Genomic DNA, 27,561 nt, shown 5'->3' on the forward strand with positions numbered 1-27,561 from the left:
TGCTTCCACTTATTATAAGCCTCTTTTTTCATTTGAATTTTCCTCAGGAGCTCCTTACCCATCCAAGGAGGTCTCCTGGCCCTCCTTCTGCACTTCCTTCTAGCTGGAATGCAACACTCCTGAGCTTGTAGCATGTGATCCTTGAATATCAACCAAATCTTGATGAGCTTTAAGGTCCCTTTCAACCCAAACCATTCTACGATTCTGCAATTTTAGTTTCTCCCATCAGAGGGATATGTCACAAAATTTGAGTCCTTTAAAGGACAATGTAGATGCAAAGTTTACACTCAGATACCTCTAAAGGAGGAAGGTATCTACTCAGAAACTTAGCCTAGAAGAGGACTTGGGACAGCAGCCTACTTGAACTTATCTCTGAATATCTTTTCCCCCATCTCAAATATTATTTTCAAGAGGTCCTTAGAAGACAGTAACATTAAGACATTTCACTATTTTATAATGTTTACATTTACCTCCACTGGCCTAGAGAAATCTCCCCAAGGAAAAAAAAAAAAACCACCACAATAATAATTCTCCTGGCAACTATTACAAGTCAGACCCACAGAAGGCTGACCCTCAGGTCTTTTTTGTCTGTGCTGGCATTAAGCTTTCTTATTTCTTCTCTGTTCTAATGAGATTCTTCAGCTTATCAGGGACACAGGTGCACAGGTGTGTTTATTTGGATGACGAATGGACGACACTATATGAACACCCTAAGGAGAAGACTGAAAGTTACCTGGATCAGAAATTGGGAGTGCAGAAATTCAGCTATGTAAGGTGTGAAATCTTGTATTTCATTCCAATTAGACACACTGAATTTTCAATATGGAAAAGGTCCTTTCCAACCGTAACTACTCTGTCATTCTGTATTACAATGCTTGAGAGGAGGCTAAGCCTTTCACAAAAACGAAGGAAAAAGCATCTGTGGGCTAACACATTTTTCGCAGATTTTTTTACTAGCATACAACCTAAATCTAACAGTGATCTCTTTTGCCGTATGCAAAAGCTTTCCTTTTCACAAGTAAATGGCTCAAAGTCTAATACCAGTAGGGGGTTTGGTGGGTGGAAGGTGCGTTTAATAGTATGCTTTTCAGAAGCACATACTATGTTTTCATACCTGCCAACACAGACTTTGAGAACCTACCATGAATAATTTAACTGATTCATCAGATAAAGCATATAATTTACTTAAATTCTTGCTTCAAAATCTAGCATGAATAATCGCCTTATCTGTCTGCTTTAAATCAACAGGTGACAATCAACCTGTGTGCTACTGCAAATCCTGTATGTAACAGCAGACAGGCCAAAGTAATCAACAGACAAAAATAACTCACCCAAAACTACAGGAGATCATTGTTTGAAGTCCTTTTGACCCTAGAGTTTTGCCTTGTAAAGAACTAGAAAGAGAGATACCCCGTTAGGGGACAACACACATCTTCTTCAACAAGCAAAGAAAGGACCTAGAAAGTCACTGGCTATACAAACAGCTCCATTCCCTACGCAGTGGAGTTCAGCCTTTGCAAAAACAGCCTTAAAAAAACGCAGCTTGTTTTTCTAAGGGAAAGAGTTTCAAAGTCATCACTTACCGCACTTATCCTCTCGAAAGGAGGCCTGGCATTGAGAAGCAAAACTACCATAGTAATAAGCATTATTACTATGACAGACTTCATACAACAACTGAGTAACGTTGTGAAAACAAAATACACCAAGTGATGTGAACGCATACACGGATGGCTCACTTTGACTGTGTAAGCTCACGACAGTTTGACTGAGTATTCATGTCACACAAGGCTAATTCCTCTGCTCTGCCAATGGCACAGGCAGCTCTCCTGAACCTCCCTGACCCACCTGAATCCTAATGCAGAGAGGGCATTTCAACTCCACATCCCTCTTCATGACTTTGCTATAGGGTTTCTCTATGAAATAAAAGACTGAAGAAGCCCATTCTCCGAGGCCATCTGAGACAAATCTGTATTTTGAACCAGTATCAATGACCTGTAATTGTCAGTAGCAGTGTGCTATTATTTTTAAACTAGTAAGTTACTGCAACTCATTAACATCTAAGACAATCAATACCATAATAGGTAAAATAAATCATAGAATGGATAGAGCTGGAAAGGATCTTAAGCTCCAAACCCCCTGCCATGGGCACGGATGCCTCACACTAGACCGTGTCACCCAAGGCCCTGTTCAACCTGGCCTTGAACACTGCCAGGGATGGCGCATTAACAACTCCTTTGGGCAACCTGTTTCAGTGCCTCACCACCCTCACAGGAAACAACTTCTTCATTGTATCTAACCTGAACTTCAAGGCCAGGCTGGATGGGGCTTTGAGGAACCTGGTCTGCTGGGAGATGTCCCTGCCCATGGGAGGGCGGTTGGATCTTGGAATCATAGAATCATAGAACAGTTAGGGTTGGAAAGGACCTTAAAATTAGCTAGTTCCAACCCCCCTGTCACGGGCACGGACACCTCACACTAAACCATCTCACCCAAGGCCTCATCCAACCTGGTCTTGAACACTGCCAGGGATGAAGCATTCACAACCTCCCTGGGCAACCTATTCCAGTGCCTCATCACCCTCACAGGAAAGAATTTCCTCCTTATATCCAATCTAAACTTTCCCTGTTTAAGTTCTAACCTGTTACCCCTTGTCCTATCACTACAGTCCCTAATGAAGAGTCCCTCCTCAGCATCCTTGTAGGCCCCCTTCGGATACTGGAAGGCTGCTATGAGGTCTCCACACGGCCTTCTCTTCTCTAGGCTGAACAGCCCCAACTTTCTCAGCCTGTCTTCATATCGGAGGTGCTACAGCCCTCTTACCATCCTTATAACACAAACCTCTCCTCTCCTAGCCCCCCAGTTTATTTAAACTACAGTGGTAAAGAGTCAAGAAACGTCAGTTTTAACTTTTCCTTGTCCCATACACAAAGCACAACCAGTCATCCTACAAATTCATAGGAACTTGCAAGTTGATCTGTCATCAGGACTGACTAAGGCTAATTATTAAGAACCTGCTTCAGCACCATAAAACAGAACACAGTTCCTTTTTTTTTTTAGGAGGGAAAAAAAAGAAAAACACCAACAACCGCCCCCCCCAAAAAAACAAACTAGCACTGACTGCACTTCAGAATACTGTGTCTACGGCAACAACTGCATGTACAAAAGCATCTGGACAGACTTACCCAAACCAAAGCCTTAAACATTCACAATGACTTGGCAGAAACCACCAGGACATGAGCTATGAGTAGGAGAGTGTCCTCAGTATGTAGGTCTAGCTGTAGAACATTCACACTTTTAAGCCTACCCATAAGACCTTTGTCAACAAAGAAGCTTTGAAGTTTCTTTGCTACAGGATCCTTAAATGCCATTTCCTGAATGATTACCCACATACCTGATTATTTCAGTGGATTAGTTACAAAGAAACCTGATCAAGAATCGGACTATAAGCACTATTAGCTGCATCACACTACTTTGTTTTCAATTAAGCCAAGGATATACCTACATCAAAGAACAAGCAGCGCTAGTGATACCGAGCATATGCAATATTAACAGATTCTGTTAATGCAGCTTCTGACTCTAGCCTTCCTCTCACATACACACATAACCAAGGTGATTTGCAGAATTTGCTGCCTGGGATTTCAGAACGGTACAGTATTTGAAATACCCTTAGCATCTCTGAATAGATGCAAACACAAATTAAATCATATTTAAACAGACAATAAGACAAATAGTTTGATAAAGCTGTCATTACAGAAGAACACTAACAAAAAAAATCTAAATATGACCTCAATCAGTAGAAACAAAGTAACGAAGCTTTCACATTATGCTTTCTGACCCTGAAAGAAAGGGAACTAAGTTTAAGGACTGAAGAAATAGCATACATTCAGTATAAAAAGCATAATCTGGAATCACCTGTCAAAACTTGAGCAGCTATCTGTGGAAGTGTCAGAACAACATTTTTTCTTTAAAAGGAATTCTTAATTCATACACTATTTCACTAAAATGCACACATACTTTGACTATAAAAGGACCATGCCTGTTGCAAGTTCCCCGCAAGTGGGATCACTCTAGATGCAATTTCTTTGTATTCATTATAATTTTCAAGTGAGGGGAGAGGGATGGAAAGGAGAGTTAAAAAAAAAAAAAAAAAGAAAAAAAAAAGTACCACCGTAGGAAATTAGGATCCTCTTACTAGGACTACATATATATCCTGAAAACAGAGTGCACAGCACAGGGAGCAAATGCAACAATCCTTGGTTTTTCTGTGTATCTGTTATCTGTATTATCCTATATATAGAATGATAACAACATCATATATTACTTTGTAAACACCTTGGGATACAACTAACACAATTCTGATTCTAATGAAGAAATACATGGGACACGACTTCGCCATAATTCTACCTGCAAGTTATGAGCAAGGTTACCCTTACTGCACTCTTGCAGAGATGTAGCTGACTTTCTTCACAGACGCAACTGTAATGAATTTAGGATCTCTAGGAGAGGTTCACCATGTACTTCATTGTAACCAGGGTTTAACTTGAAACACTTAAAACAGAAAAGCATTGCTCACCAGTCCTACTGACTCCCCAGGAAAGGCCTGCCGTAAGTGGAAGCACCACTTAACAATGCACGAGTAAAAGGAGCAAGTTCAAGGATTCACAGGCTGTTCTTCGGAGACCTCACAGGAAGCTTGGCAGTGAAGGATGGCTCATGAGAAAAACTGCATTAGAGTCAAATGTATGTTTCAAGATAGAGTGACTGTATTGACATCGTGCCCCTCTGAATTCATTTCAATATGGTCTGTTAGTTCAACTAATATTTTTCAAGCGTACCACAAGGCTTTACTCATTACAAAACAGCTTAGCAGAACACAAGTTATAATTACATCAAATAACAGAGCTGGACGCACCTAAATGTATCTTTCAGGGTAAGTCACTATTTCAACACTGAAATAAGATGACTTCATTACACAGCAGACCTACCTGTACCAGTGACATGATCAGTGACATGCACTGTGATCTGCTCAAAGTGGGAGCAGTAAACATTTGTGCAAGATGAATTTTTGATAGGACAACAACAACGAACAAATGCGCCAGAGCTACTGACAGTCTAGTCTCCCATTAGCTGCGCAAATTATTCCCCCCATATGCTTGAGGACAATTATAATAAGTCTGATGCATAAATAGATCTGGATAAGACTGCATGAAATACCAAACCTGAAGCAATTATTTGAAGACCACTCCTTGCTCCCTCCTCCCTCCCCTTAAAAATCAGAGGTACTTAAACCAAGTATTTCTAAACCTTTCTTTAAGTCCTGTAGACTGACTAACTTCTTGGATATATAACCACCAAATAAATCAGTAAATTCCTGCTTCTATAATACTTACACATACTTTTGGCGGGAGAATTTCTACCATATCCCAAACTCTGTTTATAGAGTTCAGGTGAACAGAACTACTCTTGACTTCAAACTACTTTTTTACATAAGCTTTAATTTATTTTTATTATCTCAAAGGAGAACAAGCCTTATAAAACTGAGCTTTATTGGAAAAGGACTTCAGCTGAGAAAATCAGAGGAAATTAACATTCATTTGAAAGGTGAAGAGAGGAAATAGGTAGTCAAGCTCAAACTTAAAATTGTTCACTGGAAGCTTTCAGGGAGTAGGTGGAATTTCTTTAGCAACTGGCGTTTGATAAGAATAGCTGCATCACATGGAGCCCATTTAGAGATGTTATTGGTGAGCACAATAGTTATTAAACATGAGATAAAAGCAACCAATAAATATAACAAAAGAGCCTTCTGCATGTAGTATTTCAATTCTTACCTAATATGACTGTTTTGACAAAGCCAAGTGCAATTCAAGAAAGTCCAATTTTTGCACAACATTTAAATAGGTTCCAAATTCAGTGGGTAAGTACAAGCAAGGTGTCAAAAAAATCCCCTTCCAAGAAGGACGTGAGGGAAAAGTATATTAAGCCTATACAAAGGTAAGCCTTTACTTACAGAAAAAGACACGACTTTAAGGCTGAAATCACCAACTTCGTTCAAGAGACTGACACACTTATTTTTTCTATGAGGACAACTGGGATTTTGACTAAGAATGCTTTGCTGACAACACATTTTCCATTCCTTCCATTTGGAAGGTAGATGCAGGGACTGAGAGAATGAAGATCTTAGCCCCGCTGTAGGAGAGGATCAGGTTCAAGATCGTATTAGGAACCTGAATGTGCATAACTCCATGGCTTCACTAGAGGCAAATCCTGCATGACAAATTTGGTGGCCTTCTATGATGGGGCTACAGAACTGATGGATAAAGGCAAAACAGTTGACATCATCTACCTGGACTTGTGCAAAGCATCTGACACTGTCCTGTATGACATCCTTGTCTCTAAACTGAAGAGACATCAATTTGATGGATGGACAAGCCAGTGGATAAGGAATTATGTGGATGGCCACACACAGAAAGTTGCAGTCAATGGCTCAATGCCCAGCTGGGGACTGGTAATGAGCAGTGTCCCTCAGGGATTGCTGTTGGGACCAATCCTGTTCAACATCTTTGTCAGAAACAGGGACAGTGGGATTCAGTGCACCTTCAGCAAGTTTCCTGATGACACCAAGCTGTGTGGTTCGGTTGATACGCTGGACAGAAGGAATGCCATCCAGAAGGAGTCTGGCACGGTTGAGAGGTGGCCAGTGTCAATCTCATGAAGTTCATCCAAGTCAAATGCAAGGTCCTACACCTGGGTTGGGGTAATCCCAGGCACAGCTACAGGTTGGGCAGAGAAGAGAGTCAGAGCACCACTGCAGAGGAGCACTTGGGGGCACTGGTTGATGAGAAAATGAACATGAGCCGGCTTCAGTGTGTGCTCACAGCCCAGAAAGCCAACCGTATCCTGGGCTGCATCAAAAGGAGCGTGACCAGCAGGTCGAAGGAGGTGATCCTGCCCCTCCACTCTGCTCTCGTGAGACATCACTTGGAGCACTGTGTGCAGTTCTGGTGTCCTCAAAAGAAGAAGGACATGGAGCTGTTGGAGCAAGTCGAGAGGAGGTCCATGAGGATGATCGGGGGACTCGATCACCTCCCGTATTAAGACGGGCTGAGAAAGTTGGGGCTGTTCAGCCTGGAGAAGAGAAGGCTGTGTGGAGACCTCAGAGCACCCCTCCAGTATATGAAGGGGGCCTATAGGGATGTTGGAGAGGGACTTTTCATTAGAGACTGTAGGGGTAGGACAAGGGGTACCAGGTTCAGACTTAAACAAGGGAAGTTCAGGTTAGATATAAGGAAGAAGTTCTTTACGGTGAGGCTGGTGAGGCACTGGAACAGGCTGCCCAAAGAAGTGGTAAATGCTCCATCCCTAGCAGTGTTCAAGACCAGGTTGGACAGACCTTGGATGACATGGTTTAGTGTGAGGTGTTCCTGTCCAGAACTAGATGATCTTAAGGTACTTTCTAACACAAACCATTCTATGATTCTATTCTGTGGAAAGAAAGTTTTCTTAACAAAATGCTTCTGAACTCTGTGTAACAACTGATAAAGTTCAAGGCATGTACACTCAGCACAAAAAAGAGTTGTAGAGCAATTTGTATTAAAAACAAAAAGCACAAGACACCAAAATACGCAGCAAACAATATTGTACTCTAATCAGTTATTTGGCTCATGTGTTGTTTTGCCCTTGTACAATGATTTATACATTGACCAAACAGCTCTTTGTTTTACCCTAAATGGTTAGAGATACTTACACCATTTTATCCTTGCCTGCCTGAAGTGCAACTCTAAGTACTGTAACTGTTCTGGTGTGAACAATTATGGATCAGCATGGTCATCACCATGTGTAATCAATCTCCCAGCATTAGGAGCCCATGACTGTTTAGATGAGAGTTTCTCCTTTAGAATAAGGATGAATTGCAATTTCTCCTCCAGGACCTCTCCTCCAAGTAGGGAGACTGGTTTCTATAGTCCCCTCACTATGGGCCGTGACACTTCTGCTAGAATTTATGTATGGGAGGAGAGGATTCAAACTCTGCCCAGTGAAGAACTGGGCTAACAGTTTTCTAATAACCACAGTATCAGTTCAAGTGCTCACATAACTGCAAGCCCATAGACCTTTGACATTACTACGTTTGCCTATATGCATATTTTCAACTTCAGCCAAATAAGCAAGACATCCACTGAACACAGCCCTCAGAGATCCATTTCCGTTGTTCATTGAATTTACCTTAACCATAACTTGGAAGCAAGCTCAACAGCAGTGGAACTCTTAGCAGCTTGACTTCTCCAATGTACCACCCTGACGCTCTACTGCATATGCAGAAAGAGGGTACCAGTTCTCCCTCTGACATCTCATGACAAATATTAACAGTCTGATTGAACAGAAAGTTAAATAAATCAGAGGGGACTGTTAATACAGTATAGTTATGTTTCCAGGAAGTGGCCTACAAAACCTGCTGATAATCACATTGACACCTTATGTCTTCCACGTTATACCTTCCTCCTAAATCTTTCTGTTAATGTGACACTAAGAATATGAAAGAGTGCTCTGAAGCAGGTCTGCACTACCTTAACTGTGCCTTCATTACAGGCAAAAGAGCTCCTCTTCTTCTTGGAGCTGAGGAGAAGCAATCAAAGAGAAATCTCTGTTTCTCTTGGGACAGTAATTACCCTTGGACTAATAGTTTCACCTCACACATCCACTTTAACTACACACAAAACACTGAGTTAGAAACAGACCAAAGGTGTACTTAGGTAGAGTTATGAAGCTATGTAACAGGCCTCAAGAACACATCCTCTCATAGGACACTCACCAGCCTAACTGTCCTACATTCTTTTTGTTAACTTCCAGCTTTGTCACAGTTAAACTTCCTCTTCGATCTGCTCTTTATATGAAGCTCCCACTTCAATATGTCCAGTGAAGCTGTTAGTTCTTACCCACTCACATTTGCTCCAAGTTGCTCGTTCCTTGAATTCATTATTATTTCTTCACATCATCACTACTCGTGCAATAAAACAGAAGACACTAATCATGCAAGACAGACTTGCTTCATCAAAACATCTTGAAACCTTTAAGTGACTGTGAATACTCAGAAGTCTCTTGATTTACTGATCTTTCTAAAGAAATCAGAATCCAATCTACCCATCTCAGGATCAGCATCCTTCAAAAAAGCATTTCTCCTCCCCCTTCCCCCCCCCCGCACTTATTTTCTTTCCAGACTTGGCTAAAGGAAGGAACACTATGCCCCTGCTATCCTAATGCATCTCCATCTAGTCTGCTCAAAAATTGATTCCTGAAAAAAAATAAAAAAATAAAGTAATTTAACTGTGCAGTCACCATTCTGTTCACTTAGCTTTAGTACTTTTAATGCAACAGTAATATGGCAAGACAAGTAGAAAAACTCCTTCATGTTAACCCTAAGTATACTTTAATAACCGATACAATTGCATTAGAAGACAGACATACATTACCAGCCACATTTGTAGAGTAATTAGCAGCCAATTCCCTACAATCTTTCAGCATGTGTAAGAAAGCATTTCTGTGACTTTTAAGATTTCAACACAGTGACTTAACACTTTCACAACATCCTTCAGTTCTTAAAACTCAGTTATTTGTTTTACAGGCCAATATTAAGAATAGGAAACACAGAAAGTCTAATACTAAACAGATATGGTAGTTACTGGCAAATACATTTTTATGAATACAACACAGCAAGGTACAACAAGGGTATACAAAAAGCCACAGTAGTCTTTGCCCATTTTCTCTATCTGAGCACACAGAGAGGTTTACAGCGAGAAACAGACACCCAGAGGTTAAGGAGGGAGGCGACCAAAGATAACAGTCTTTCAGACACATGCTTATTTAAATCTTTAATATTAGCTAGACCCTATCTAGGAAAAACACCTGTTGCAGTAATGATTTTGGTGATAAATTACTATTCAGTTCCAGGACAGGGGTTGTCAAGCATAATCAAGAATTGCAACTAAGTTGCTGAAAGCAAATTTGAGTAGTCAAAGTATCACTCAAAAAGTTATACTTAGTGAAAGTTAGTCGTATTTTAATTCCATACAAATACTCAGAGACACTGAATAGAACCCAGTGGGTTTCTGCACACAGAGCTAACAGAAATCATGACAGAGTTTCAAAACACTCATAAGAGATTTTCTTTAGTAATTTAGTACGCTAAGCTTACATATAACTTGCCACTCCACAACTAGACAAGATGACCAAAAATGAAACAAACAAACAAACAAGACCTGCAGGAGAGGTACTTCCAACAAGTATTTAAACTTTTCTTTTTTTTTAAACACATTACTGATTAAATTAATTCCACTATTGACTAATTATGCTTCATGCCTAAAGGTTGGTCTGTAAATCACACTAAGCAAATGTCTCAACACCATTCTGAAGTTTGAAAGAAAATCTTGGAACTTCAAAAAAATGCCACCTCAATCATATACAACAGAATGAAATGTTTTCCTTGGCATTCCTATGTCGACAGTGTAAAGAAAAAGTATTTTTCTAATACTGTATTATAATTCTAGCAAATCCCAGCTGAGAGACAGAAAAACCCCTTCACACTCTACCTTTGAGGGTCAAAAGGTCTGACACAAATATCAAACGCTTTGTGCAAGTTTGCTCTAAAAGGCTTGCTCAAGTTACCAGGTGTTAGACAGACTCCTCCCCAATGGACAATGAATTATAGCAGCAGCTGCTGGTTAACACTATTTCACCACCACAAACCCATTACTCCTCCTAAATACGCAAGAGTGCTGATTATACTGCTTGTTGGGGAGAAACATGAAATGAGATATTTAACACTTCTTGTTTACTGTAACACTTCCATAACATATGATCCAATTTCTGGACACTAGGGTTACTATTTTATCACTGGAAATAAAGCTCTGGTATCTAGGCAGAAAAAAAAAAAAAAGAAAAAAAAAAAAGAAGAAGAAATAAAATTCACAGTAAAATATTTAGAAAGCCACTTGGAAAACACACTCAATTTCTTTTCTCCCCTTCTTGCTTCTACATCAACTTATTTTTTGGACAGCAGAAACTATGAAGGGATATTTAAAACACTTCTAACTGCCTTCTCCCTATCACGACAAACCACCATGTCCACAAGGCTTCCCACAGACCATGACACCACTTCTTATACCCTGGTAAGGTCTGAATTACTAGGAAGGTTCGAAACAATGTATTTTGCCTGGTTATACGACAGCATAAGCAAATTGCCAATTATTTTTCAGCAACACAACCTTTAAAACAAAGATAAGTTATCACGCAGCTGCAACGTTTCCAGACAAGCTACACCTAATAACAGTTTCAGAGTTCTTCATTCCGCTGGTGTACAAGTGCATTATAACATTTTATAGACTATAGATAGCAATTTCTAATCTCTACAGCTTTGATCTAGATATACAGAAACTTTACCAGGAAGTTTCTTGAATATAAGAGTAACTGATTCTCTGCTGTGGAAAGGATACCAGCCCTTCCTCAAAGCAGAAAGTGTGTAAGAAGTATAACCCATTAACAAAACAACTTTAGATATCTGAACAGCTACATCCAGATTCTAGTTTCCCACCCAAGCTACTGGGAGGAAAAAAAATTCAAGCGAGCAGTAATGCAACTATTGCTACATAAAAGAATTTCTATATGTACTAAAATTATAGTGTATTATCTCTTGCTTATTTGAGCTGCTACTTTCTTCTTTAGTAGCTGCAATAAATTTGCTTGATCACATTCTGCAGTTTCATCTAGAACAGTCCTATCACCCTTCAAAAAATTTATTGTAACAGAAATGTAGTATTTTATTATATCTTTCAAAATCGCATCTCTAGTTCGACAACATAATAAACAACTTTCAGGAAGACATCTGTACCTTGACTGAGCTATTATTAATCAGATTACCTAAGCAAATAATTGACTAAACATTCCTTGCGCACAAGGAAAAAAAGCACGATCTAATCTCAATTACTTCAGTTAAATATAAGGAAATATACTACTACTGCACTTACAGGTGTTTCCTATACATTGATCAAAGCTTAAAAGGAGACTGTAAGGCCTTGACACTTAAATAAGGCCCACCACAAAAAAAAAAAAAACAGTTAAAAAGAGAGCTTAATACAATCCCTCCCTTCCCCCCCTTTACAGATTTTCTTTACTTTTCCTATTTTTTTAGTGGCTATCACAGTCCAGGAGGAATATATCTGCAGGAGAAATCTGCTTAAATGACTTCGGACGTTTTTGCCTTACAAATGTAAAATAATTATTCCATCCATCCAAGTTCAAAAACAAAGTCAGAAGACTTACAGTTTAGTGCACATTCAACTTCAGAGTCAAGAGTCGAAAAACCTTATGTTCTTCTGGTCTACGAAAGCAAGATTCGTAATTTTAGTGAAAGCACAAGGTTACACACGCAGAAAAACTGCCTTAAACCCAAACGCTTAAGCCACAAGAGAAGCAATGTATTTCAAGTAACCGCGTTAAGTACGTTACCCCTCCGAATTCACACGAAGTCACGGCCGCTATGCCCCAGCACCCCGCGCCCTAAGCAGCGTGTGAACCTCCAGCCGCCGTGCGGGGCGGTCAGGGCGACAGAGTGGCACCCCCGACGAGGCACCACGCCCTGAGCCCGGCACAGGCCGAGCCGCACTCAGCGGCCCCGCCGCCCGCCCAGGGGCTCACCGCAGCACCTGCCCCCCAATGCAGGGAGGAATAGTAACAATAATAGTAATAACAAAAATAATAATGAACACTCTCTTCATCGTTTCTTCATATCACCCACCGGAGAATCTGTTGCTTGCTCCCTTTTGTGCGGGTGTCAGGAGCGATTACCGCTGAGCATCACTCGCCGCGCCCGCGGCACTGTCCGGCCCTCCTGCTCGCTGCCCACTCCTGCGGCGGTGCAGCCAGAGGCTCCCCCCACAATGCCCCGCCCGGCCCGGCCCAGCCCAGCCCCGGTCACCTCGCTCGGCCCTCGCTCGCCACTGCGCGGAAGCCAGGGCGGGAAACACCGGTGGTCTCAGGCGGTGGATGAGGGACGGCAGCTCCCGCCACCCCCAAGTCTTTGCATCCCCCTCCCCGATCAAGGGAGTGGCAGCAGCGCAGCCCGTCTCACCGGCAGGTACCTGCCCCGCGGGCGCCCCGGGGAAGATGGGCGGCAAGAGCAAGGAGCCTCGCGCCCCTGCCACTCACCATTGCCCACGGCGGCGCCCGCTCCTTTGTCTGCCCGCCGCGCCCCGGCACCTCCGTCCCCCTCTGTCGGGCGCTCCGCGCCCCTTCTCCGCCGCGCTGAGGGCGGAGGAGGACGCAGACGAGATCCGCAGAGGAGGCCGCTACCGCCCGACGGTCACATGCAGCGGGCGTTCGCGGCGCAGCCCTCTCCTGCGCTCCCAGACGGCTCCCAGGAGCCCGGCCGGCACGGTCTGAGGCGAGGTCGGGGTGAAGATGGCGACCTCGGCGGCGCGGAGGGGGAATCCCCAGCCCGGCCCGTTCCGCTCCGTGCTGCCGGCTGGGCTGGGCTAGGCTAGGCGCGCTGGGGAGGGGAAGGGACAAAGGAGGCCGCGCGGCGGCGAGGACGGCTGCCGCTGCCCGTCAGCCCTATCGCTGTACCGCCCGCTCCGCCGCCGCCGCGCTTTCAAACCAGCGCCAGCACCGCAGAGCCCCCTGCTCGCCCCGCCCCACCCGGGCTCCCTGAGCGAGCGGGCGGGCCGCGGAGCCGCCGCCGGCTCTGGTACGGTCCCCGGCAGAACAGCGGGCCTTGGCGAACGCGGGTGTGGACCCCGGTATGGGGTCTCCCTGTCCGGAGCCTGGCGAAGCCAGCGCTCCAGCGTCCTCCGACGCCAGAGGGGTTATCTCACGTCCTCAGATGTTCTTCGTGCCTTCTCGCCGTGAGGAGATAGCACACGCGGGGGCAGTTAGTGCAAATGGCTGACCGTTCGTCATGCGGCTGTTCGAGATGCGGTGCTGGCGTTGCAGAGGCTTTGAGGAGGTGTGGAAAGCGGGTCACGAAAGCTGGTGTGGTTGTCGTTGGAAGGGGCTCTGGCTTCTGCCCAAGGCTGTTGACAGCAGCAACCACCCTCCTCTGCGTGCTGGTAAATATTGGAGGTGGCATGCATGACTGAAATACGAGACACAAGGAACATGCAAGATCAGGTATTCCTCACTGGGTGGCAAAATACGGCTGGCAGTTATGTCCGTGGACACCTGGTGCTGTTGAGCTGCAGATCTTCACCAAGAGACAGGTTCCATCTCACCTGTGCACTGCTTGTCCTAGTTTTGGACATCATCCAGTATTCAGCAGCATGAGTTAAAATGGAAAACGTGGCAGTGCTGACAAGTTGCCACTGTACTGAATTTGGACCACAATGCGAGGGAAAGAGGCTGTAGATCAGTTGTAGAGTGGAAAATTTCCTGGTCTATACCTAAATCCACAGTTATAAAACAGTCTGAAAAGGATCTCGAGCATGTAAAAAAAAAAAAAAAAAAAATCATTCAAAAACTTTGATTTGTTTTTAGTCTGTGGGAATTCCTGACATTTATTACTAGCCATACAGGTTTCTTGTCATTAATAAGACCTGCATCAACTGACATGATTGTTTTTTATTGTTTTTCCAGACTATATATATGTATTTTTTTTTAACAGTTTCGGACATTTTTCCCAGAGGTCTGTATTTGTGCCAATGAGGTACCAGATGTGGTTACGTCTAATTGACCTCCAGAAGGACAGAGTGCAAGTGCTGGCTGCATCAAACATTCCCAGCCACTGATCTCCCCTTGCATGGGCAGCGGCACTGAAAACAAGTTCCAGCCCAAGTTTAGATGACAAACACTCTTATCTGATGAGTGCAAAGAGCAGCTGCAATGGTTGCTTCCATTTTGCCTAAGCTTTTCATTATTGTCAATGGACTTTACTTCTCAAGAATCCTATGATGTAGAGAAAGTATTATCATTCCCACTTTCAGAAATTGCAGTATAAAGAAGCAGTATAGCTTGCCTCAGGTCATACATATAATATGTGGTAAAACCAGAATCCTAATCCAGAGTTTGGGTGCAGAGCCAATCCAGCTAACAAGAAGTTAATTTTCTGTTTCAAGCTCTGTGTCTCAGAACTCCATTCCTGAAGAATTCTTGGGAGAAGGATCAAAATAATGTTGAGGAAGATACGCTATCAGAAATTCTGTTGAGCAGAAAAGAAATTCTGTTGTGGAGGAAAAAAATGTGTAGATAAATGGAAATTATTCAAGTAGCATATTTACACATAAAACTTCTGCAGAAATATTATCCCAGTTTGGGAAGTATGCAGACCAGGAAGTGAACACCATCTAATATGTTGCTTCAGTATTGTGTGTTTTAGACATGCAGTGTAAGTAAGAACTTCTGCCTTTTATTGGCCAAATTTCACTTGGGAGCAGGTGAATCACAGGAACATTGCAGGAATCTTAGGCCAAAGATGCTAACACATTAGTGATTCCCGCAGAGGACTGTCCACATTAGGAGTACCACTGTATTCTAAGGATTTGTGGCATTTTCATCAGACCCTGTGGTAACACAAAGTTTGAACTGTTTCCCATAGCAATTCCCCTCAAGGAACAAAGATACATCAAGTCATGCATCCATAGTCATCTCTGTTAGATGGTTCTGGTACATCTTCAGAGTTTCAGGCATCTGCCCTGCCACGTGTCTCAAACAGATGCTAGAGTGCCCAGAGGCACATTGTGTTGGCCATTAGCATAAGCCTTTCAGAAGCCAGCCTCTCCAAACCGTGTCCAGCAGCAGAGTCAGGAGATTCATCAACCCTGTGAAAGTGTGTGCCAAATACTTGTCAGAGGACAGTCATGTGCCAGGCTGTTTCTGGCAGCAATGGTACGTATTCAGCTACCATAGTTACCAACAATGTACTAATCACTTTGTGTGTGAGAACAAACTGTGTACAGAGCCAGCCATGCTTGCAAATAAACTCAATTAAGCCTTCAGTAGATTGAACTCAGTTGGACAAGTGTGCTCTGACCAACAATTTGTGCTCTGCTTTCTACAGCTAGTTCCTCAAAAGCGCAGTCACATTGTCTTTACAGCTTTCCAAGTGTCTCCTTCTGACTAAATAGTGACCATTCTCTTGATTTCTTTCCCCAGTGACACAGTCTTGGCCTTATTACTAACTACTTTTACTAATTACTTCTTCCATATCCAAAGTTAGGCAAGAATTTTATCTTTCTAAAACTTTCTCCTCTCCTGCTGTCCCCAGGGCTTCATGCTGAAGCATGAAAAAAATGGTCAGGCAGAAATATCTCAATATTTCTATGAACCTTTGATGATAAATGACGTTCTTCTCACTCTGTGGGCCAGACTGCTTGCTAGCTAGTGTACCAAACACAACAAATAGAAACTCAGCATTACTGGCTTTGATGGTGTCTGTGGGAAAAAAAAAAATAAAATTGCTTTTTAAAAGAGAAATATTACTTTACAATTCCAAATTTCATAACGTATTGTTCCCTTTTAAAAGTTAATAATTAAATGAACATGTTTGTCGTGACTAAATAGCAGTGTGTGGGTATAACAGTCATAAACACCAAGGGTTTCCTCTATTTCTAGTGTAGCCAGATACAAGCCAGTGAAGGTTTGGACCAGCCATTGCAAATGGTTAAGGTACCTGTTCACCAAAGTGCCTTAGCCAACCATACCTGCGTTCCTTACATGTGGCAACTCTGCACCTGCATGGTGGCGGCCTAGGCAAATGTGCTTTGTTTTGCAGTTGCCACAAGTGAGGAACCAGGATTATGGTCTGTTAATGTGGCTCAGCTAACAGGATGCAACATTTTACACTCTGCTCATTCAGTGGGTTGCAAGGGTCTGTTCATGACCAACACTGAAGGTGAGTCCAGTCATAACCCAGTGAGAGAGGGTGGTGGCAGTGGAGAAGAAAGGCTAGTTTGTTGTTTTCTTTTCTGCTAAAAGAGGAAGCTACTGGGGATACCCACCTCCCAGTGTTTTCTCTAAATGGTTCTTCCCTGTGAACAGGTCAGGTAAGAAAAAAGACTTGCTTTTTCCAGGAGAGGCAGAAGTTTCACCTAGAAGTCCCAGCAAACTCTGAATTTGCATGTGTTTTGGACTGCCACCTGTCCCATGTGGAAGTAGATGCACCATGCCTGCTCCCTTATGACTTCATACATACCATATGTAGTACCATGAATTAGATCCAGAGACCTGAAACACAAGCTGAAGTGCTCTTTCACCAAATAGCGTGAGGCAGATTTACCACTCATCAAGAAAGTGTGGAGAGAATGGAAAAGAACGTGTGTACTCTTGACTCAGTCACTTCTCACTCAACATGTAAAGACCTGAACTTGGCAAAGTAGCTCAGAGCTTTTCTACATAGTAAAAAGAAGATTCTTGAACAAAAGCTCACCAAGTGAAAATCCTGAGATTTTCTCAGGTAATAGTACTGTTTCTGTCTGAAAGGAACTTTGCTAAATAGCTGCAGTGATATAATTGCTTCATTATGAGCCTGCAATGAAATCTCTGTATGATAACTTCATTCATTGTTTTTTTCTGACAGAAATGTAACCCCCACAATATAATAATGGTTTTTACATTTGGAGGAACCAGGTCTGGTAATTAGGTTTCTAACATATTTTCTGTAGCTTCCCCTAGTTTTCATTCTGCGCACATACATGGCTTTTGAAAGTCATAATTATTCAACATGCATCTCTTCCTCCTCTCTCACCCTCTGGCTGTCTGGTCTATTTAGGTTGCATATTTCTGTTGTTGTGCTATGTTTACACATTGCCTGGTATTAAGCAAGTCCCAATTTGTTTAGCTTCTCTACTTGCCATTGTGATACAAATAATAAATAATTCTACACTTTCAAAGTTCATTATTATTTCAGAAGCTGTATGGATTAACTCTGTTTTCCTATTTATGAAAATACAGTTTTATTGGTTTTACCAGTGATCAAGGGCATTCCATGAGACACTGTAAAAAGCAGGCTTTGTATTTTACAAGCTTTGTAACATGCTACTATGAAACTGGGTAGAGTGGTCTAAGAATGGACGGAAACCCCCGGAATCATCTGTGATGTGTTAGTTTTTCTTGCCATTGCTGTTAGTATAGCTAGGTGCCTTGCTAATGGCACAGAGGTTTTACAGACTTATTAACACTGCTGGCTAGGTTCAAATATTTTCCTAGGAAGCTTTTATTCATCTGTGAAAAAGTCCTCTGAAGTCAACAGGAGCTGCACCTAAGTGACTTACTAAGTCTCTGTACCATTTAGGGTCATAATTCCTAGCATCCAACCAGCATTTTGAAAGCCAACACTGCTCCTTTGTTTTTATTCTTTAAGACAATTTTCTTCTTCTTTTTCTTTCTTTCCTTTTTTTCTTTTTGTTAGTTGCTACTTCCATTGAACATTTACACTCACTGGTTTTTGAATGAAACTGCAACAGCCCTGTTTTGAACTGCAAACCTGATGGACTCAGATTCTCACTGCTGCTAACCTGCGAGTCCCTGCTGCAGAACCAGCTCAATTTAACTATGTAATGGTGACAAGACGGCAACTCTTCATCTGGTAACAATATAAATCCCCATTGCTTTTTCTTACTTTAAGCTGTTCAAACCCATTTCTCTCTCTTCTCCCTCCCCTCAAAGGAAGCTGAAAAGGAATCTAGAATTCCTGAAAGTCAGAATAATTCCATTTCTGACTTCTGATAAATACAGTAAGATGATGTATCCAGTATTAAGGGCATTTTGCAGTTCTGGGGTAAATTCTGTCCTCTCCATGAAATGTTCACTAGTTCTTAAACACAGGGATGTACCCCAATTCAATGCTGACCGTAGAACTTCAGTGACTTAATGGAACACATGCCACTATCTTCAGTGAGGCCAGTTTTTTACCTTGTATGCTCAGCTTCCTAACACAGTGCTTTGTGTGTCTGGGTCTTTTTCCTTTTTACCATGAACTTTCATATTCAGTTCCACCTTATAAATTTCAGTGTATTTTTTCCATGGACTTCTTTTTTTTTTTTTCCCCTCCCAACACTGTACAGTGTTTATGGTAGCCAGTTTTATTTTGTTATTTAATTTTAAGCAAGTGAACAGAATCTTACTTAGCTGATGGATAGGTAGTACTAAAAGCCTGCTTCAGGCAGTTTTTGGCTGTGCCATCAGTGACTCCATTATGATGCCTTCCTTGTTTATATAACTGGCAGTAAGTTGCATTAACTCATATATTGTTGGCATTTTTGTTCTCTTGCCAACCTGCTAGATTAATTTGGAATTGCTTTCAGTCCAAGGCCACCAAAGATTGATGGCATTTGTTTTGAACAGGATATTTGTATTCATGAGAAAAAAACAACCACTCTCATTGTGTGGACAGTGACTGTATGCCCTGAAGCATATGCTCTTTGAACTTGCAATTGGGATTTCAGAAGGTATTATCATTAAGTACGGGTATTTATTTCATGTCCATAGTAGGAGTCAGAAGAGGTGGGGCTCACAACAGAACTAGGTGATGTGCTAGGAAACATGTGCTGAACTTTTCCTAGACCAGGAATCCCACTAACTGCTGGCAGGGTTGTGAGAATTTCAGAAAGCTCTCAGGTCAAGCCAGAGGCACGATATATATCAAGGTGCATCAAAAACTCAAATGCTATCCACACCACAGAAAATGTGTATGTGCAGTTACACAGCTGGGGGGATTTTTTTATCACCAGGCCATCAGCCTCACTGATTCATTCTGGGGGAAGGTGCAATTTTGCATGTCCAGCTGCACTGCCAGACAGAGTTGCCCAAAACAGAGCGGGGGTGTCTGCACATGGCTGAGCCCAAACACCTGCCTTTTTATTCCTCAGTTGAGCATGCTTACTCATGTAGTGAATATTGAATTGTCCAGCGCAGGGCAACAAAGATGATTAAGGGAGTGGAGCATCTCCCTTATGAGGAAAGACTGAGGGAGCTGGGTCTCTATAGTTTGGAGAAGAGGAGACTGAGGGGTGACCTTATAAGTGTCTATAAATATATAAAGAGGGAGTGTCACGAGGATGGAGCCAGGCTCTACTCAGTGGCGAACAATGATAGGACAAGGGGTAATGGGTACAAACTGGAACACAAGAGGTTCCACTTAAACTTGAGAAGAAACTTCTTCTCAGTGAGGGTGACGGAACACTGGAACAGGCTGCCCAGGGAGGTTGTGGAGTCTCCTTCCCTGGAGACATTCAAAACCCGCCTGGACACATTCCTGTGTAACATTATCTAGGTGTTCCTGCTCCGGCAGGGGGATTGGACTAGATGATCTTTCGAGGTCCCTTCCAATCTCTAGCATACTGTGATACTGTGATACTGTGATTGACAATGGGGTACAAGTCATGTGGATGTTACCCATAGTATTTGGTAGGAGAATGTTTTCCTGAAATGTAAATGGATGACAAGATCTATTCTGAATGCTAGTCTCAGATTTGCAAAAAGGAAGTGAAATCCCAATCTGTACCAAAAATATAAAAGAAAAGGACAAAAATGTGTGTATAGATCAAAATATGAGTAAGATTCACTTAACGGGACAGAACAGCATAAAGTTCCATGAATGCTAGAACCCATAAATTCTAGTATCTTAGGGTTTCTATCGATTGGCTTCCCTAGTGTCTTGTAAAAAGTTTTTCTTGAAGTGGAGATGTTCACAAATTCTGTACTGTGTGTTTTCTTCACAATTTAATGAAGGGAAATAACATACTGTAGTTTTCCATCTAGTAGGATTTCTCTTATCTCTTGGGATACCTCTCGTAATGAACCTTGTAAAGACTTAAAAAGCTGGGACTTTACCTTTTTATGACAAACACACAAATATACACACCATGCACAACCTGAACTAAGCTAAGAAAACCCTTACTCAGACAAAAAAGAAACTAGCACAAAACTGAGAAATCTCAGTTTTTCACGTTTATGTATGTGGGAGATTTGCCTTGAAAATGGGACTGTTCAATTGCTCAGTTGACATGATGAAAATCCTATCTGCCACAGGCAGCCACAGTCCTTTTTTTAGCAGCTTTGTGTCTTTAGCAATATATGGTGGCAATAAGTTTTGCCAGCTAATTGCACAGTAAATCCAAATATTCTCTGCATCTATATTTCCTCTCTGTCTTGAGTGACTGACTTTTCTCCCCTGTGGTATGAAATTGAGAAAACAACATTTAATCAACCATTTTCTTTCCCTTTACTAGTCCAATCTTAATTTATTTCCTTTCCTCATGAAACTATGCAAAACATGGTAAGCTTTCCTCAGATCTAAATGTTGGGCTCTCCTTAGCAACACTGCTGTCTAACATATCAGAGCATTAGGATGTCTAACCTGAATTAAATACAATCTTACTGTATCCACAGGCAAAAGTAAGGAATATGTATTTCTACAGTAAGAGGATATAAGACCTTAGAAGTTTTACTGCCAAAAAACAATTAAATAGTTCACCTCTATGAATTAATTGGTAAGTTACAAACAAATATTATCAAGTATGTCTTTCTGAGAAGTGTCAGAAGTGGGTTTTAGAGGTATTAGCCCTCAGTTGAAGTAGCTGCCATACTTTCAGGGTTTTACCTGTCAGCCAGCAGCAGGAGCAGTGCAGTAGGTTGGTAGTGGTGTAATGACCATGAGATGGCTAAAGGTTCCTTCTCACTGCAGTGGCATTTGTATCAGGCTTCCATCCAGTAAGACAAGACCTTAGATGGTCTTCATTATGACAATCAACACTTTGAATGGCACTTAAAGTACTTTTAACTAAGTTTTATTGTCTGTGTTGTATTTCATGTTTCCGGAACCTCCTCTTTTGTGGGCCCGTCACAGCAGCACAGCAGGAGGAAATTGCACTGCAGAGAAACATCTTCCCTTGGCAACATTTAGAGAAATCTTGGGCCATTCAGAATTCAAAACTTGTACCTAAGTCTTACCTCCATCATGTTATGGAACTGCTTAAAGAAAATATTTGAGGTGAAAGTAATAAAAAAACCGCATTAATTTATACAAGTAGCTTTCTGTGAGAAATTGCAGGAATGCACACCTGATTTCCCCTGTAAATGGAAGCATTCAGCTGCTGCCAATTGGCATACTCCTGCACTGCAATTTTAGTAGAGTTTCATCAATTCTGAGTAATTGCAAAGAAAAAACAGGCACTGCATAATAAAACTGAGTAGACACACTTAAAAATGAGATGGGTTTTAAATGAATACTAAATGTAATTCAGGTTCCAAATTAGGAGCCAGATCTTGGAGGTGCTCCAGATATTGAACTCCTATTGAAATTTACAACAACTTCAGCACATCTCTTATTAAAAAGCAATAGGGCTTTTACTGCACCTGAGTAGATTTTAACTATTCATTCCAGAACAGTTCATTCTGTAAACAAAGCACACTAGTGTAGATACTATGCATAAGCAAAACAAGTATGCTAACAAGTACAGGATTTTGGCAGGCTACCTACCCGTTGCTAAATAATATAATTGTTACTTTCTAATATCCAAAAAATTGTCCACTCAAGATGTTGATGAATTTTTTTCCACTTCAAAAATCCCTGACAAAGAGACTGATCACAGTGTGCATACATTAAAAGTAAAAAAAGTTGTAGTGAAAATGTGGAGGATAGCAGCAGGGAACAACTATATGAAATGTCCTGCCCATTTATATATTTAAGAAAACATTCCAAGGATTTCTATGCTAAATACTTCACTGAAACTGTAAATGGTCTTTTCCTCAAACAACCTACAGCCAAGCTGTACATGGCAAAGATACCTAAATAGGACTGTGCCCTGGAGGCTATAAGGATGTATAATTTTATAAAGTCAGTATGTACTTTGCTGCTTTGTGTCCACCACGTGATTGCTTCCCTTTTGGTTTCTGTATTTTTAGTCCTGTTGGTCCAAATACAAATTTGGAAGCAGGTTAATCACCACTTGTTTCACTGAGGCCATGTGCAGCCTACCCTGTGACAAAACCAAAGCCAGCTGAGATGACATGGTTGTTAACACACTGCATTGTCCTAAGGAATTCAAAACGGGGAGTAATGTAAGTGTACCACACAGGCTGTTGTTGCGGACTTTATTTTGGTAGTTTTATTTGGTAGAAGAAGGTCTATAGTACACCAAAACCAAGTGAATTGCTTCAGTGTGAGGAGGACTGGGAACAACATTCTGCTTCACAACTCCCCCAAATGTTTACAGTTTTGTCACCATCTGGTTATATATAGTAATTCTATTTTGAGACCCTGTCCCTAAGGCACTTCAAGCATTGACAGCAAGATCTGGGCTTAACCCAAAATCTTGCCGAAAAATAGCTATCACAATTTACCACTGCAATGTGGGATCATGTTTAAAAAGCATTTAAATCTGCTCCAGCTATTCTTTAAAGGTATTTTTTAACCTGTGCATTGACAAAGCTAGTGCAACATCAGTGATGTTGAGAACAAGTGTGAACAACAGTGAAGATATGCTGCTGGCAACCAATGTATCTCTAACCTGTTCCACATAGCTGTCAGAGCTTTTCCTGTAATATTGCACCAGCAAATTCCCACCACTCAGGAATAAAAAACTTTCGGTAGCCTCCTACAAACATTTGTATATTGGTATTGTAGGATACTTTATAAGATATTTGTAGTGGCAGGCTGGATTCAATGTGTAGCATATGTCAATGGGGGTTTGAACAAAAAATGTACTAACTCATTTTAGCCATAGGACAGACTGGCCTTCCAGTTTTTTTCTCCAAGCCATTCTAGATTTGGAAAAAGATGAGAGATTTCCTGGAAAGTGAAACTCTTTACCTATCTCCCATCCAATTCCTCAAGAATGTGGCATTTCTCAAGTACTTCCTCAAGAATGAAGAGGTACTTATGATGACATAATCCGTCAAAAAAAAAACAACCCCCTCCCCCCACCAAAAAAAAAACAAAACCAACCAAACAAGAAAAACCCCACCAACACCCCAAAAACAACCCCAAAACCAAAAAGTAATGCAAGGTTGTATCCTAGAGGCCTTTTTCTATTCCCAGTGAAATCAATTTAAAAATTCCCACAGACTTCAGTGGAAGCTGGATTAAACTTAATTTCAGAGGAACTTTAACAGGAGGATAGATGTCTGCCTTGGGCAAAAAGAGAGTGACTTTCAAAGTATCAAATTAGAAACATGGGGCTCATGTTCCATTCATTATGCCCAGGCAATCTGTGGGAACAGAACAATTGCTCTGGTCCTCCTTTACAAATTTCCTACCACTACTTCTCTCAAATGAAACTTAAAAAGAACACATACACAAACCAAAACCATCACCCTGTTCTCAAAGCTAAAAAATCCATCCTTTCTTCCGTGCCTCTCTCTCTCTGTCCCTTCCCAAAACTCCCTCTGTATCAAACAGTCCTTCACACACTCAAATTTATAACCCAACAGGCAATATGCTTTTTCAGAAAGTGCCTCAGCTTTGATAAGAATTTCATGTTTACTTGCCACCATCAATTACATGTATTTCACTGTATATTAAATGGGTCATGACTTTCTTTCCAGTGTCTCAATCTAGGAGTGCACATGTATGCCAGGATAGACCTGGAATACAGCCACTATACCTGCTTCTTGTTCCTGGCTATACCTTGCTTGTTATACAGAGCTAACTGGGATTAGCAGCCCACTGAGTACTTGTAGAGTGCTTCAGCAGGTCCTATATTCAGCATGTTGGTGCCACAAAGCACGCTTACCCCACAGTGAAGACACAGCCTATTTGTCCCATATTAATGTTAGAAAATCTCGAAACTGTCAAATTTCAGTTCAAATTTTACAACTAGTGATGTGTATGTGCCTGAATTAGATACCAATTTCTGTGGCTTTTCTGTCCATTTGGAGTACATCCATATATATGACTACTGCATATACGGTTTTTACAAGAACCATGAACAGAATGTACGGAAGCAGGGAACAGCTATGTTTCATTCAGTTCCCAAGGTGGTCAACTGCTTTGAAAACAGGGAGCAGGAAAACAGGCTGAAAATGCAATGGAAACTCAGGTTTATTAAATATGATTACTGTTAGTTTTGCTGTTGTTTCCTGTTTGCCTTAGGCCCGTACCCGAAAGCCCCACTATGTCATATTTAAAACCAAACCAGGAAAGTTCTCACATATTTAGAAATAGATCCTGCCTTGAGGAGCTCACAGTCAAGATAAGGAACAAGATGGAGCAAGTAAAATTAAGAAACAATCATGAAGGAGAAAGTGAGGATGGTTAAATGACCAGCTGGGTGGCCTTGGTACTACTCTTGACAGTTCCAGGCTACCCATGCAAAGACCCAGGTTTTTATCAAGATGGTCTGTTTCAACCCCATTTGATACTGAAAAAGTGCCTTTGCTGGTGCTTAGTTCATGAAGAACTATAATCCAAGGGGAAAATAAGAAATTGGCCATATGCATATTTTCCAGCATTTTCTTTTCCAAATTGTCTCTTTTGCTTATAATAATTTTTCCTTTAAAGTACTGAGAATTCACAAATTTCCAATTAGTTCACACATGCATTTGTCTTCCAAAACCTCCAAAATGTGTAGACACTGAGTCCTCTGCACTGTGTGCTTTGTTCTACTGCACTGCTGCTATTGCACCATGCTACTTGCTGTCTTTCTGAACTATTTCATATTTAGAGTAAGCACATCATGCAGCAGACTGTAGCAACCCATGGACAAAACTTGTTCAGAGTGTGTTAGGCTTTCTGTCTCTTCTAAGCAGCCCTGACATGCTGTGTACCCTATTATAATGCCTAAGTGTGGATTATGTATGTAACTTTGTCATCAAAGTTTGAAAGTGACTTCTGTTTTAGAATTCAGGCTTACCTGTACCCGGGACATTATACAATCTCACCTGCACATACGGTATTTATTTATTTCCTGGTTTACTTGTTTCACAAAGATAACTGCTGGATCCTCATTTGGCAATACAGAAAAGAAAACTGCATTCATATATACTTGTTTAAGAGTCAGAAGAACCTATTGTGACGCAGGGATCTCAAAATGTAGAAGTGCCCTAAAATTAGCTTAGGCCATCTGAATTCACTGATGCACAGCAAAAGATGTAAATTGAACAGCCAGGCACAGAATGTTTTCACTCCCATATTGTTAAAAAATTAGACTGTCTGACCCTGGCCATTCAAGGACTGTCTGATTGCTGTACTTGTATTCTCTACAAAGAATCTGGGGCTCCAGTAATTGTAAACTCCTGTGAGGGCATAAAAATGGAGAAGTACCTTACAGAGTCACTGGTGCACACTAGCAAGACCAGATTTGCAAACAACAGTGTACAAATATAAACTAATTGTAAAAATAACTTTTGAAAACTACCTGTAACAGGGTAAATAATTCATTAAAAAACATCCCAGTTGATTTTCTTTATTCCCTTTTGTATCAGTGGTTCTGCTGTAATTCATTTTGTATTCTTGAGTCATTGCCAATGGTGCTATCTGTAGAGAAACAACTGAAGCAACTCCAGAGACTGCTGTCTTTATATGGCTGCAAGATGCTAATACTGCAAAGCTGCTAATTCCACAAGCTGACGTTCTCTCATTTCATGCTTCCATTATCCCAGAGAAAACAACTATTGCAGAAAATGTTGTACTTAGCTCTATAATTTCTCCTCAGGCTAGCAGCAAGGTGCTTCAGAAAGCTGTGTTCTTAGCTACTGCTTCTCTACACATCTTTCCCAGTTGCCTCTTCACTCTGCTGTTAATGAAGAGGATTTGAAATCATAAGCAGTTACAGACCTCCTGAAGCAATGCAGAAGTGAAAGGAAGGTTGCTACTGACAGAGATGAGTAAAAGTACCCGTGGGAGAAGGGAACTCTTCTTCAGCATCCTCTTCCAGCAAGGAAAAAATCTCCTTAGGTTATGCTTTTGACTGGTCTGAACTGAACGAATGTCCATTCTTTGATGATGCAAGGGGTCCTTTTTAGCCATAAAAAGGGAACAAAACCTACATTCTCTACCTTGTTTAAAACACATGTTGTGGTGGACAGGCAAAATGAACGCCAAGCATTCAGGCCTACAAATAAACTCGGCAAGATGGTATAGCACGTTGCTTCCATTGGGATCTCAGGAGACTTCTGTGGGCTTTAGCTTTCCTCTTTTTGTTTTTTTTCCCTTTTTTTTTTCTTTTTCTTTTTTTTTTTCACCTGAAAATATAATTGCCATAAATCTAATACATTATTAAGGCTTTAGGCCCTCACACTCTCAAGTGTCAAACTTCAAACAGACAAATTGTCTTATTCATTTAGCATGTTTGTAAATTCAAAGCTACTCATATCTGACACTGGCTGTCACATTGCTCTACCTTCTGCTGCTTGTCCTCACGCCTGTTCTGTAGCCCAGCAGTTAAACCCTGCCTACATGACTTGGCAGTCAACCTCCAGAGCTGCAGTTTCACCAAACATGTAACCTGTGGATATCTCCAGAATGACAATCTCCCTTGCAACAAAAAAAAAAGAAATTTTTCTTTATCCCCTCATATGGCAACAGTCAGATTGCCTTCAGTGAGACTGTTCACAAAGTTCCATGTAGACCGAAGTCCTGCTGCG

At 41.4% G+C, this 27,561-nt stretch overlaps 1 long non-coding RNA gene across 1 annotated transcript; it reads left to right on the plus strand.

Moving 5' to 3' along the window:
- Window positions 1-15,727: 15,727 nt before the first annotated feature.
- On the plus strand, window positions 15,728-27,117 carry LOC133280713 (uncharacterized). Its single transcript, XR_009747272.1, has 3 exons — window positions 15,728-15,864; window positions 18,386-18,562; window positions 26,631-27,117. It is a non-coding gene; the product is annotated as an uncharacterized LOC133280713 (long non-coding RNA).
- Window positions 27,118-27,561: the final 444 nt, after the last annotated feature.

Source organism: Pezoporus flaviventris, unplaced genomic scaffold, assembly GCF_033815535.1.
Source record: "Pezoporus flaviventris isolate CSIRO_AGI_PZ_B2104156 unplaced genomic scaffold, CSIRO_AGI_Pfla_v1 ptg000086l, whole genome shotgun sequence".
Classification (NCBI taxonomy): Eukaryota; Metazoa; Chordata; class Aves; order Psittaciformes; family Psittacidae; genus Pezoporus; species Pezoporus flaviventris.